Source organism: Elgaria multicarinata, chromosome 7 (assembly GCF_023053635.1).
Source record: "Elgaria multicarinata webbii isolate HBS135686 ecotype San Diego chromosome 7, rElgMul1.1.pri, whole genome shotgun sequence".
Lineage (NCBI taxonomy): Eukaryota > Metazoa > Chordata > Lepidosauria > Squamata > Anguidae > Elgaria > Elgaria multicarinata.
Window position 1 is genome coordinate 79248522 of NC_086177.1, and position 13539 is coordinate 79262060.

Genomic DNA, 13539 nt, shown 5'->3' on the forward strand with positions numbered 1-13539 from the left:
AAAACCCAAACCTTGCATCCTAGGCTCAAGCGTTTTTTGAAATCATACAATGCCCAAATCTCTGCAGAGATAGGATTGTACTCCCTCGATGCCCCCAAAGAGCCAGACTAAATGGTCGTTCCAGCAGGGCCCATGAAGTCAAGAATATAGAGACAGCTACCATACAGATCAAGACACCTAAAGGAGCTGTGTGTCTCCCAGCAGTAAGGCATGCTTGAACCTGACCAGCTACATGATTAAAAGGTTAGGAGGTGGGAAGCCTATGACAGGGAAAGGAGCAGTAAAGCCCTTGCACCCTGTATATTTCAAAATCGTTTGATCAGGAAATGTGGCAAACATCTTAGGATTCCCCCCATCCATCTAACACCATTCAATATCTACAATGGTGTTGTAGTGTTTGTCTCCTAAATCAAAGTTCTAAGGTATATCATTGCTTTACCCAATACAAAATGAATTTTTCACCTTAACATTACATCTCTACCTTTCTTCTTCTCTTATGATTAATAATAATCTGTATTGGTTCAACAGCTACCACTTTTTCAAATGCAATTTCACATTCTATATGGAGAAACCCATAACATACAAAGTTCTGATATATTGCTGTGAAGACCCAAACCCATTCTGATGCCAGCTCTTGTATTATTGTCTTTTTCTCTTACTTTCCCCCCTCTCCTGGGTATTCTTTCTACATGGTCTTGTGTAGCAAATTTAGCAAGACAGAACACTAACACACTTGATCACTTTCATGATGCTACAATAAACACATTCTCTATTTTAAGAAAAAGCTGAAAAGGCAAAAGCTCAAACTTCTTCTTTTTAGTTTAAGCAACAAGGACAAGCTCTCACGTTTTAGGCTACACATTATCCTTGGCCCACTCCTATCAGCATTCCAAAGATCTTTTTATCCCGAATCAAGCTCCAGTTCCATTTGCTCCAGTGCTGGGATCCTGCCCCATTTCCTTAGTCAGGAGAGCAGCAGACATTGGGGGCCTGTCTAGACGAGAGGTTTGCCCTGGAGTGGATTTGAAGTGGTGGCAGGTCATCTATATGATGCAGCTGCCATCTCGAAGCCATCCAGGGGCAAATCCCTGAAGCTACGCTTTTAAGAAGTCGGGGACTTTTTCAGGAAAGGGAGGAGCAGACCCGACATCTCCTATCTATCTCCCTCCTCTGGCTTTGCGCCAGAGGCGTGTCCCCAGCCACTGGTGAACCCTGATTGCGTCACCATCAGCAGCAACAGGGGGAGAAATGGTGCAGTGAGCCAAATGGCCGCTGGGCCAGCTCCGGGCCTCTGCGGGCCCGCAGAGTAGCACAGTTAAAGGGGAAAAAAAGTGGAGCCAAGCACAGCGGGTCCAGATAGGTGGGAGGGGACAGCCAAGCGAACTGACTGACTGCTGGGCTGCCTCCGCACCTCTGCACAAAACTGTAAAAAAACAATAATGGATGGGGCGCTGGGCAGGACAGGGGAGAGGCGGCTCCTCCTTCCCCTCCTGTCACAACCCCCTCGCCCGCCTCCCTGCCACCTCCGGGGAGAGCCAAGATCAGCCCCGTCCTCCCAGGAGAGCAAGGTAAAGGGGGTGGGACCGAGAAAGGATGCGCCAAGCCACAGCGGCGCTCATCCAGTGGCATGGCAGAGCGGCTCCTCCCTCCCCTCCTGTCATAACCCCCATGTTCTCTCCATGTGGGGACAGCACGACAGAGCGTAAACGCGGGGATTTGAGGACACGCGTCGCCAATTCACAGCCGCCAAGATGGAGGCTGGTAGTGTGCGATGCACAAGAGGATCAAGCAGCAGATTACTTTGGCCCATGCGGGGGAGGGTGGGGATGCTGTTGCACCAGAAAAATAATGTGGCAATTAGGATTAAGCAGGGTTGGAGAGACCAGACAGGATTCTGCCCTGCTAATTTTCATACTAAACGAAGGTCTCTAAGGTTTAAAAGAGATAGATTTTGTAATACTTCAACCTGGTACCCTCCACATATGTTGGACTACAACTCTCAGTATCCCCAGTTATCTGGAGGGAACCAGGTTGAGGGAAAGTTGCTCCAGTCAGTGGATTGCACTGCCTCCCATACCACATTCATACGTAAATACAGTGTTAATGTTATTTCCATGTGTTCCTTTCCTCCTTTAAAAATTGCATTGGATCCTTATGAGAGAAATTTACTGTAGCAGCTGCAGACAGCTGTGAACTTTCCCATGGGGGTTGCAGCTGCTGCTTCTGATAAATCAATGATAGTCCTATGATGATGGTGAAAGGATCTTAGCTACCCTTAATAAGATCATTTGCTGGTATTGTGGGAACTCAGGCAGCAGAATTGCTATGATATTTAGGTAATCCAAAAAGTGAAACATTTTTATCTGAAAACCAATTGAGTAGAAACTGTGTGTGTGTGTGAGTGAGAGAGAGAGAGAGAGAGAGAGAGAGAGAGAGAGAGAGAGAGAGAGAGAGAGAGAGAGAGAGAATAAGGCTAATCATAAAAAATATTTCTGGCTCTTAAAATAGAAAGTCCGTCTTCTCAAAAGAATTTATGGAGCTTGGTATAAATCATCTCATCCTCCACGTCATCCTTTCTTCCTGTTCAAATGATTAAACAGATGAGTACGAAATATGGTATTTTCCATGGGTTTATTTAATTGCTATGACAGTCTTCCCCAAACTGGTGTCCATGTTGGGCTACAGTTCCCATAATCCTTTCCAACAAGTCATTTGCCATGCTGTCTGGAAGTGATTGCAACTGTAGTCAAACACATCTGGAGGATGACGGGGGCTGTCTAAATGTCATCTTTGCTTCAGGATGGCTTAGGATCCATGCTGCATCAGTTATATGACTCAGACACCGATTCGGAGTCACCCCTGGGCAAAGAGCCAAAGATCTGCAGCAGAAAAATACCCCATCTTTTCCTGCCTGAGCGAGGTCAGCGTGGCTCTTCCACTCTTCCACGCTTCCGGCGCTGCTCTGGGGGCATTCCTGGGTGGAAGGTGACCTCCCATTGGTCGTGGGAAGCCACGGGAGGGTGAGGGGCAGGCTTGGCAAGCCTAATAGCCTCTGGAGAACACGCGCTGCCTCCCCCACTGGGGATTATTCACCGCCACCCAACACCAGCGGCACCGTGGGGTTTGGCAGCAGAGCAGCGCTAACTCGGTGCCATGAAGGCAGCCTCCTGGTTAGGGAAAGCTGTCACAGGGATTAAATAAGATTATAGAAAATGGCATATTTTGTATTCATCTGTTTAGATTCAGGTACACTACGAAATGTACCTGAATCTAAAATCTTGGAATTATTTGTAGCAAAGGCTCCGCTGCAAGATCAAGTATTTTGAAGAGGAACACATCCAATTTTATACCTATATCCAAAACGAATTTTCAGTTTTCAGAAATGGCTGGGGCTATGTGGTTAAATAGCCCATTTGCTTTATATACAAGCTTCAGCACACTCTTCCAAGATTGCAAAAAGCCTGACTGGGCCATTTTATTGGTTATGAAAAAGATAGTATTGGGGGGTTGGGATGGGACTGACCTCCTACAGTTGCCTGGCAACAACAGGACACTTATTCTTCTTCATCATCATCGTCATCGTCGTCCTCCTTCTCCTCTCCCCTTTTTCAAAGGGGGCTTATTTTCCCATGGTAGGAGGGGAAGATGTTAAAGAGAGTGAAGAGGCCAGCCAGGGAACACAAGGTGAATGGAGGGGCAAGAGGAAGTGGAGCGCTATGCTAGAGGCTCCATGAGCCAGCCCTGAGATTATGCATGCCTCTTCCTCATTATTTTGTGTTCTTTTGAAACCCTTCCTAATTCTGAAGCAGTAGTGAAGATGTCAGGAAACAGAAGCTTATTTAATAGGCTGAGCTAAATCAATACAAGAGCTTCCAAACAACACCACTATATTAGGACCATCGAACAAACATACTCAGTAATAGCCCAAGACATAATTTATGACCTCGTAAATGCCTCCCATAAATGAATCCCCTTCACTGCCTTGGTCCGCAATTCATTTTCAGCTTTGTATCCAACTTCCTTCTCTCTGGTATCTTTCAGTGTCTTATTTATATATTTATTCCAGCTGTGTCTCTCCAGCATTTCCTCATCAAGCTGGCTTAGCTCTTTCTTTCAATTCTCCTAGTAACTGATGTGTTAACATGATCCACTCACATCAACTGATGATACCTCCCTTTTTGATGCATCACTGAATTAAAATAGCATAAGTCCGTCTGCATGCTACCCCCTCAAAAAAAGAGCGTCCATTAGGAAAAATCCTTTTTTTAAAATGGCTTTTAAAATGATTCAGCTGAGCCACAGTTTTGCCCTCCATTAAGAAAAGGGCAAAACTGCTTTTATAAACCATTAGCAGTGTTACACCTCTATTGTCATGACTATATACTGGGGCATGTTTTACTGGAATAAATCCAAATGTATTCAACTGTCATCACAAGAATACTTATAAATGCACATAAATTAACCAAAAGAATCTGTTTGATATTGAATGTTTTAAGTTTGGGGGTTGGATTTCATTAGAGGCGTGTTTTTTAAAGTGTTTGTTTGTTTTGCTTTCCAAAATGGATATGCTTTTGGAACAGCTAGACTAAAACAGCTTAAGGAGGTCTAACGAAAGTTTGGATATTTAAGATATATAGCATATATAAGGCATATGATACACATAGATACATACGTACATACAAGTCAGAAAAATAAAGGCTACTTGAATAGAATTTGATCAGAAGCTTAAAGGGCTTCCACATGGGAAATAAAAAGACACCATGGTGTTCTAATGTCTTTTGAAAATTTCTTGCCTGCTGCACTTGCTAAGTAAACATCATAGAATGTTTAAAGTGCAAGGGTATAATAATTAACTTGTCTTTTATCCTTGCAATAACCCTATGCATAATGGTTACCACTGTTCCCATTTTATAGGAAGAGAAGTGAGGCTGAAAGAAAATGGCTTCCTCAGATTAACCTCTCAATTTATGGACAAACAAAGATTTGTATCTAGTAGTCCAATGATTACAAAGTACTCTTAAGGTGCAATCCTATGCAAGTTTAAACAGAAAAAAAGTCCTACAACTAAACATGCATAGTATTGCACCCTTAGCAAAGTGCTTTATTGGTCACCAGGTCTCTCAGATGTAAGGTTACCAATGTCTGCAGAAGCAAAATGACTGCTAGCAATTACAAAATAATAGAAACTGCAAGCATACGGCACCACGATCTTTAAAATCAAGACATTTGACATTTACAAATTCTTATGCTCAGAACTGAATACGACCAGACTTTGAAATTAGGCTAAAAGGTAGCTATTAGTCTTTTAGGAAGGGTAACAACTTTATAGCTCTTACAGACATCTCTTTGATAGAAGCAAATTTCTAAGATACAGAAAAAGCATAGTATTTAAAATGTGGAATGTCTTAGGAAAGAATCGAATTTCCCAAAAAGATGTTTTATACATCTCTGTAAAGCTTAAAATTATAGCTGCAAAAGGTATTTTGGAAACTTTAAGGTATACCTAATGGTTTAATGGTTTCTGGGGCATACCTCGTAAGTTTGGTTACTTTTGTTTTCTAAGATGGCTCTCAGTTGAAAGCCATCTGCTGAGTTTGATTCCACACACCACACCACACCCCAAGTAGTGATGTTGTAATTTGACTGAAATGTGATTTTTTTGTTCTGTGTTGGTTGAAATTTGTTTCTATACTTCCTCCCATGTGCTCATCATTTCTGCTTTCAATTAACAATCCAGGAATGTTCCTGGGTTGTTTCACAGCATGCAAACCCAGGATTCTTGGTTGTTCATGGGCTGAACAACCCAGAGTTAACCCAACAATTACCCACGGTTTAACCATACAGCTTCAGAATTTCCAGATTCACATGTAAAAAAACAACCTAGGAACTGGGTTGTTAGTTAAAAATGGAAACAACTACTGCATGGCTTGCACATCCCCACAATTCCTGTGTCAAACAACGCAGGAACTGTTGCTACAATATGCAAATCAGGTCTTAATCTGTTAACATAAGGTGTACAACTCTAGCTGTCACTGAAGTGAAGAAATAGCCAACATTTTAAAGTCTAGTTTGTACAAATCCTACATCACTTGCTAAACAAAGGGCTGCATATCCTATACAGTTAGGGATGACAGAAATGTGCTGTAGGTCCTCTAAACCTTTTCTACAACAGAATTGTTCACCTCAATCTATATTGGATGCCTTATAATACCACCATATAATAATTGGGCAAATAGCTTTGCTTTAAGTAATCTATCAGCTGAAGGACTACTACAACCACCTTGGATAAAGAGAACAACCTGTATGTATTTTCCCTATAATGTACAAAAGGCTTATTGGGTAATAATTTGCCAGGGCCTTTGGATCTCCCTTTTTAAAGATGGGAATTATGACAGCCTTGCTCCACACCTCAGGGAACCTCCCATGTTTGATTTATAAGAATAAAAAGAATTGTCAGAAGGGAGGCCCACCACTCTAAATGTGCTTTTAGTAATTCTGATGTAATACAATCTGGGCCTGAAGCTTTTCGAACTTTGAGTTGTATGATAAAGTTTTTAATTTCAGCTGAATTCACAGGGGGGCATTCCAAGGAATTCAGAGGACCAGATGAAGAAGCTGATGGCTCTTGAAAAAATCTTGAACAAATAACTTTCCCACACCTGAGCAAGGATCAGATTTTAATGTCTTTCAAAAACATACAACATATATAATCAGAATCCTTAAAACAGATGTTTCTCCTCAGAAACTAATAACTGAGAAGTGGTATGGGAATCGTTTTAATGAATCTCTGTATAAATTTTTAGAAGTTGCTTCAGGTTCTTGGGGAAAGAACATATTTCTTTCTTACAAACCTTATTTTCTTAGTTTATTCTGAATTCAATAAATTAGCTCACACGGGTCTTTAACAATATGAAAATAATTATTGAGGACTTCTTCGGAAGCCATTAAGAGTTTGAAATTACTGTGGCCTGAAGCAACGGTTATAAACTCAAACTCATTAAAGGAAGAAAAAGTATTCGAATCTCATGACCTAGTAATAAAGAATGGCCTCCATGTTACTATCCAATAGCTTGTTTCACACCTTTAATGTGAAAGGGCAAAAATTCCATTATTTCCTGCAATAAAAAAAGAAGCATTTATTTAACAAGCCATTAAAAGTTGCAGAAAATTGAAAACTGAGCCTTTTTATTTAGCTGATTCTCTAAGAGTATGCAATCAATTTAAGAGGATAAGCATCCATCTTCACTAGACATTAATGTGTCTGAAAAATGTACTGGTTGCCTTTCTGAATAACATAACAGAACTTTATAATATCTCCTTTTACATGTTTCGAATAAGCGTGGTTAAATTAGTAGAAAGTGATATCCGAGCAAACCCCTAGGCTTTCACATTTTTGGCCTGTAATGCCATATACAAATCAATTGTATCACAATGTAATACTCAAGATGTCTATAACAAAGAATCTTCACAGCATGCGATATAATTCAAAAACAAGCATACGCTCATTGGGTTGTGCACAGAAGTGATACTCAAAGGCTTATGTTTAGCTGCTGCTGATTTGAATCGCAAAATGGGTGAAGTAATAGCTTCCACTGAACGAACTTCTATGAATGCAGGATTAAGCAAGTGGTTCACTTCCATACACTTTGGTCCAAACACAAGACACTCCAACATTCTTTTATATCACAACTTGCTGTGTGAGGACACGTGGCTTTTTAACCCTCCCAGCAATTTTTCTGCTAAATATCACCCCCACCTCAGCTGCTTTTTTCTCCATGGAGGAAAATGTACATGTACTTAGGGATGAATGGATTGCATAAAATCCATTCTGACTGTGTTTCATAGATTGTCAGGTGCCTTTCCTTCTGTCATCTGCCCATGGGAGTGGGTGGGTGGGTAATTACCACATTTCTGCAAATGCACACAGTTTCCTTCAAAATGTGCATTTTCATATTTTTAGCCTATGGGGGAAATGCATATTTTTGGCCATTTTTAAAATTTTTCTGTATGTTTCTATGAAAAAAATATGCAAAATTCCAAGTTAGAAAAACAGTCTGCAAATCTGCAGAATCTGCCCAATGTGGGAAAAGCCAAATTCTCTGTGGAATTCATGGGTTGGATTCATAAAAATCGAAACTCCATTTGGTTCCATTGTGGATTTCTTAGACATCTCTACATGTATCCATATATTTTTCCCTGTTTGCATGTGGGGAAGATGAGGGAGAAGCTGGGAGGGAATCACTAGAAAATGAAGATTGGAGGATAAGAATAAATATAACAACATACAACAAATCTGAACCCCAATTTTTCACACATGTGAATATCTCATTTTAGATTTCAGCCTCCATCTCTGAATTTGGGACAGGGGAAATAAAAGTAAGTTGAGCATCATGTATAGTTTGGCCTACATAATCAACAAAAGCTGGTATAATTAAATACAATTGCATCCCTTTCGGGGTCTCTTAATTACTTAATCTTTAGGTTGAATATATAGCAGCTACTATTTAAAAAGCTTTTTGGATCACAATATTTTACTAAGACGTTTTCTTTAAAAATCCAACCAAAGCCACAATCCAGAAGAACCAAAAATAAACTTTTAACAACAACAACAACAACAACAACAACAACACATAAAGGCTTTATTAAAAATATTTTCACATACATACAATTTGCCCCCAAGTATCAAGAAATAGATCACATCTCATTAGAAATATAAACTTTACTATGAATTACCAGATTTCTTCGATTCTAAGACGTACTTTCCACCCACCCCATATAAACATCTCTAAAAACGGAGTGCGTCTTAGAATTGCGGATGCGATTATTATTCTTAGAATCAAAGCTTTTTTTCTGTTGGTGGTACTGGAATTAGTGTGAGTCTTACAATCGATGGCGTCTTACAATCAAAGAAATACGGTAAGTATCAATTATTCTTTGGCAACCATGTTTATATTTCAGTGGAATGGACTATCAACTAGCTATATACACATATAAAACCGTTAGCTTCACAATTATTCTTTGGTTCTCAGTAATAATACACTTTCACAAGCTGTTTAATTCTTGAATGACTTAAAGAACAAATACAATCTATTACAATACCGCTCCCTCAGTATCATATGAAGAATCTTATCTGTACTAGAGGTCAGGCGCATGGATTAACTAATCATTGCTTATGAAAGTCCCCAAAGGTTTTATTAAAATGCTGTAAACCTTTGTAAGTATGATCATAATATATTCTAAAACAAGCAAAAAGAGATAAGCAAGTTAAAAGAGCCATCAGCTGTATTGTTTGTTTTAAAAAGATGAACAATAATGCAATAATATAATTCAGTTATATCAAAATAACCCCACCTGGCTGTTTTATCTAACTGATGAAGGAAGAAATTGCTCCCCCAAAATGTAATTGTACCAAACCAAGAACTGAATATACAAAAAGCTTGAACCTGAATATTAATGCAAGGCACTTTCAATTTCAAAATAGCAAAAACTGCTATTTGTGGTGCTTTTAAAGCATGCTATCTAATATGTTGAATAATCCTAATTTCCACATCTTGAGCTGCACACATTCTCATTGTAGAACTCTCTGAGGACCGCTGTAATGAATTTGCCAGGCACTTCCAGGACAAAATCTCTGACATCCGTCAGGGCTTAGACTCCAGTGTTATAGCAGTTAAATCTAGTGAGGTGTCCAGAGCGCAGGCTTGTCCTGTAATCTTGGATGAGTTTCAGTTGGTACAGCTCAAGGATGTGGACAAGGTGCTTGGACAGGTCTGCGCGACTACCTCTGTACTGGATCCTTGCCCCTCTTGGCTAATAAAAGCTAGCAGGGATGGAACAGCCGGCTGGGCCAAGGAGATGATTAATGCCTCTCTACGAGAGGGAGTGGTCCCAGACCATCTGAAAGAGGCGGTAGTGAGACTACTCCTGAAGAAAACTTCCTTGGACCCGGAAAACCTTAGTAACTACAGGCTGGTAGCAAATGTTCCATTCCTGGGCAAGGTCCTTGAGCGGGTGGTTGCGGGCCAGCTCCAGACACTCTTGGATGAGACTGATTATCTGGATCCATTTCAGTCAGGCTTCAGGCCTGGTTTTGGCACGGAAACAGCCTTGGTCTCCCTGTATGATGACCTATGTCGGGAGAAAGACAGGAGAGGGAGTGTGACTCTGTTGATTCTCCTCGACCTCTCAGCGGCTTTCGATACCATTGACCATGGTATCCTTCTGGGACGACTCACTGAGCTGGGAGTGGGAGGTACTGCTCTGCAGTGGTTCCGCTCTTATTTGGCGGGTCGGATACAGAAGATGGTGCTTGGGGAACATTACTCGGCCCCGTGGACTCTCAAGTATGGGGTCCCGCAGGGGTCAGTTTTGTCCCCCATGTTGTTTAACATTTACATGAAGCCGCTGGGTGCAGTCATCCGGAGCTTTGGAGTGTGCTGTCATCAGTATGCTGACGACACGCAGCTCTATTTCTCCTTTTCATCTTCAGCAGGAGACGCTGTGGATGTGTTGAACCGGTGCCTGGCTGCGACAATGGACTGGATGAGGGCTAATAAACTGAGACTCAATCCAGGCAAGACTGAGATGCTGTTAGTAGGTGATTCTGCTGACAGGATGGGGGGTGTTCTACCGGTTCTGGATGGGATTGCACTCACCCTGAAGGAGCAGGTTTGTAGCTTGGGGGTTCTTTTAGATCCATCATTGTCACTTGAGGCTCAGGTGACCTCAGTGGCACGGAGTGCCTTCTACAAACTCCGGTTGGTGTCCCAGGTATGTCCCTATCTAGACAGGGATAACCTGGCTTCAGTTGTCCATGCTCTGGTAACCTCCAAGTTGGACTACTGCAATGCGCTCTACGTAGGGCTGCCTTTGAAGACGGTTCGGAAGCTGCAGCTTGTGCAAAATGCAGCGGCCAGATTGATTTCGGGAACCAGAAGGTTTGACCATATAACACCTGTTCTGGTCTGCTTGCACTGGCTGCCTGTATGTTTCCGAGCCCAATTCAAGGTGCTGGTTTTGACCTATAAAGCCTTACACGGCTTGGGACCACAATATCTGATGGAACGCCTCTCCCGACGTGAATATACCTGGTCACTACGTTCAACATCTAAGGTCCTCCTCCGGGAGCCTACTCCGAGAGAGGCTCGGAGTGTGGCAATGAGGGATAGGGCCTTTTTGGTGGTGGCCCCCAGACTGTGAAACGATCTCCCTGACGAGGCTCGCCTGGCGCCAAAGCTGCTATCTTTCCGGCACCAGGTTAAGACTTTGCTCTTTGCCCAGGCATATGGCAGCACATCTTAATCACCCACATGTTTTTAATGCTTTATGTGTGTATGTTCTGTGTTTTAGAATTTTAAATTTTGTATACGTGTTTTTATCTCAATTTTAGAATTTCTGTAAACCGCCCAGAGAGCCCTGGCTATGGGAGCAGTATATAAGTGAAAATAATAATAATAATAATAATAATAATAATAATAATAATAATAATAATAATAATATGCATCCACTAGCTATGGCCCAAAATATGGGGTTGGATCCAAAAGTTTTACCCAACATGCAGCAGGGGGAAGGAAGGCCCAGCTCAATAGAAGATGAGATGCTTTGCATGCAAAAGGTCTAAAGTTCAATCCCAAGCATCTCTAGGTAGGGTTGGGAAAGTCTCTTATTTGAAACCCTTGAAAGCCACTGCCAATAGAAAATACTGAGCAAGACAGGCCAATGGTCTGACTGACTCTTTGTAAATAGCCTCCTGTATTCTGCTCACAGAAGGCTTGTATTCTCACTGTATAGCAAAGGTGAAACCACATCAAAACGATGTTGTTTCACTTGTACAACACCTTGCAGAAACATGAGAAGGGATAGCATCAGGAGGACTGGGGTAGGAAAGAGGGCAGAGGAACTGTCAATCAAATGCTGAGTTGAGTTTTACCTAGGGTGACCATATGAAAAGGAGGACAGGGCTCCTGTATCTTTAACAGTTATGATGAAGAGGGAATTTCAGCCAGTGTCATTTGTATGCATGCAGCACCTGGGGAAAATCCCTCTTCATCACAACACTTAAAGCTGCAGGCTGACTAGATACAAAAGATGGGAGGGCTCCTGCAGCTTTAACTATTGTAATGGAGGGGGAATTTCCCCAGGTGCTGCATGCATACAAATGACACCTGCTGAAATTCCCTCTTCATCACAACTGTTAAAGATACAGGAGCCCTGTCCTCCTTTCCATATGGAGGCCATAGTCACACAATGGTGAAGTTAGAACATGTTGTGTGGTGAGTACCCCTTGCAAACTCAACTGTTGAGTGGAGTTTGCCCACTGCGTAGAGAAATGTGTTGTGTGAACTGAGACTTAGGGCATGTCTACACCAACCCTATATCCCGGGATCGTCCCGGGATCATTCCTGTTCATCCAAATGACACACGGGATCCTGGGAGCAGGCAGGGATGATCCGTCTATTTTCCTGAGATAACCCTTAGGTGTAGAAAGGGCCATAGTCTCTGCAACATTTATGCAAAGATGTTTAAAATGTTTATTAAGCATTTACGCTATAGGTGAAACTTGCATAATAATTAAGACACTCTAATCCAAACACTTCCAGTAGAATCTCTGTGCAAAGTTGGGCCACTGTGCAATTTCATAATGTTGTTAATTTACTAATTCTGATTTATTGTTATTATGTTATTGTTATGAATTCTTCACACCACAGTTCATAACAAGTAACATCTGCAATCAGAACTCCAAGAGTGTGAAATACAACAATCAGTAACAATAACTAGAACCAACCACATGTGTAATATAAATATTTTAATAATTCCAGCCATGAAAGAATTAAGCAAAAGAAGACACCTTTTAATACAGATCTGTCACTGTTGATAAGTAGAAAACCAGCATTTTTGCAAGTTTGATCAATAGTATTTTCCAACTAGAAAGTGGCTGAAGACCTTAATACAAAAGATACCGATTTGGAATATGTGGCAGATAACCCCCCCCCCCACCTCCACATAAACAGTGGGTTGGATCCATGATCTGCCTTCCATGAGAGGAAGGGAGCATGTTTATACATCATTTTCCTAATGCTTTAACAACTTTCCACAAACCAATATTTTTAATTGTCTTGCAGCTTGCCTAATTACTCTTTTGGCAATCTTACATTCCATGACAAACCATATTATACTTTTTACAGTTTTAAAGGATCTATAAAGAACCATCAAAAGTGGCTTAACATGATTAATATTGGGGAAGAATATGTCAGTTGTTTTGGAATTACTATTAGCTGCCCAAAAATTAGCTCACAAAATTAGCTAATTCTGACAAAGTTTGTCTTGTATTGTTGCAGGAACTGTTCCCTTTCACCTTAGCTGTTTTTGCCTATGAATTTTGACCGTCAAATATGAGGGCTTTACAATCATTCTAGAGTTACATAATGGGCTCACAAAAGTAGCCATTAAAAATATTGATTTAACCCATAATAATAATAATAATAATAATAATGATGATGTAACATGCATGTAATATACACTTGCTTGAACAGAAATAAA

At 41.1% G+C, this 13539-nt stretch overlaps 1 protein-coding gene across 2 annotated transcripts in view; it reads right to left on the reverse strand.

The window, feature by feature from the left end:
• PAG1 (phosphoprotein membrane anchor with glycosphingolipid microdomains 1) overlaps nt 1-13539 on the reverse strand; it is a 103107-nt gene that overhangs the window by 62391 nt on the left and 27177 nt on the right. The window contains exon 1 of one of the 2 annotated variants that reach the window (XM_063130886.1): nt 2897-2927. The exons of the other annotated variant lie outside the window; for it this stretch is intronic. The gene's annotated coding sequence lies outside the window, so the exon portion shown is untranslated. Of the gene's footprint in view, nt 1-2896; nt 2928-13539 lie in introns of those variants that run through there. 2 annotated transcript variants of the gene reach the window in all.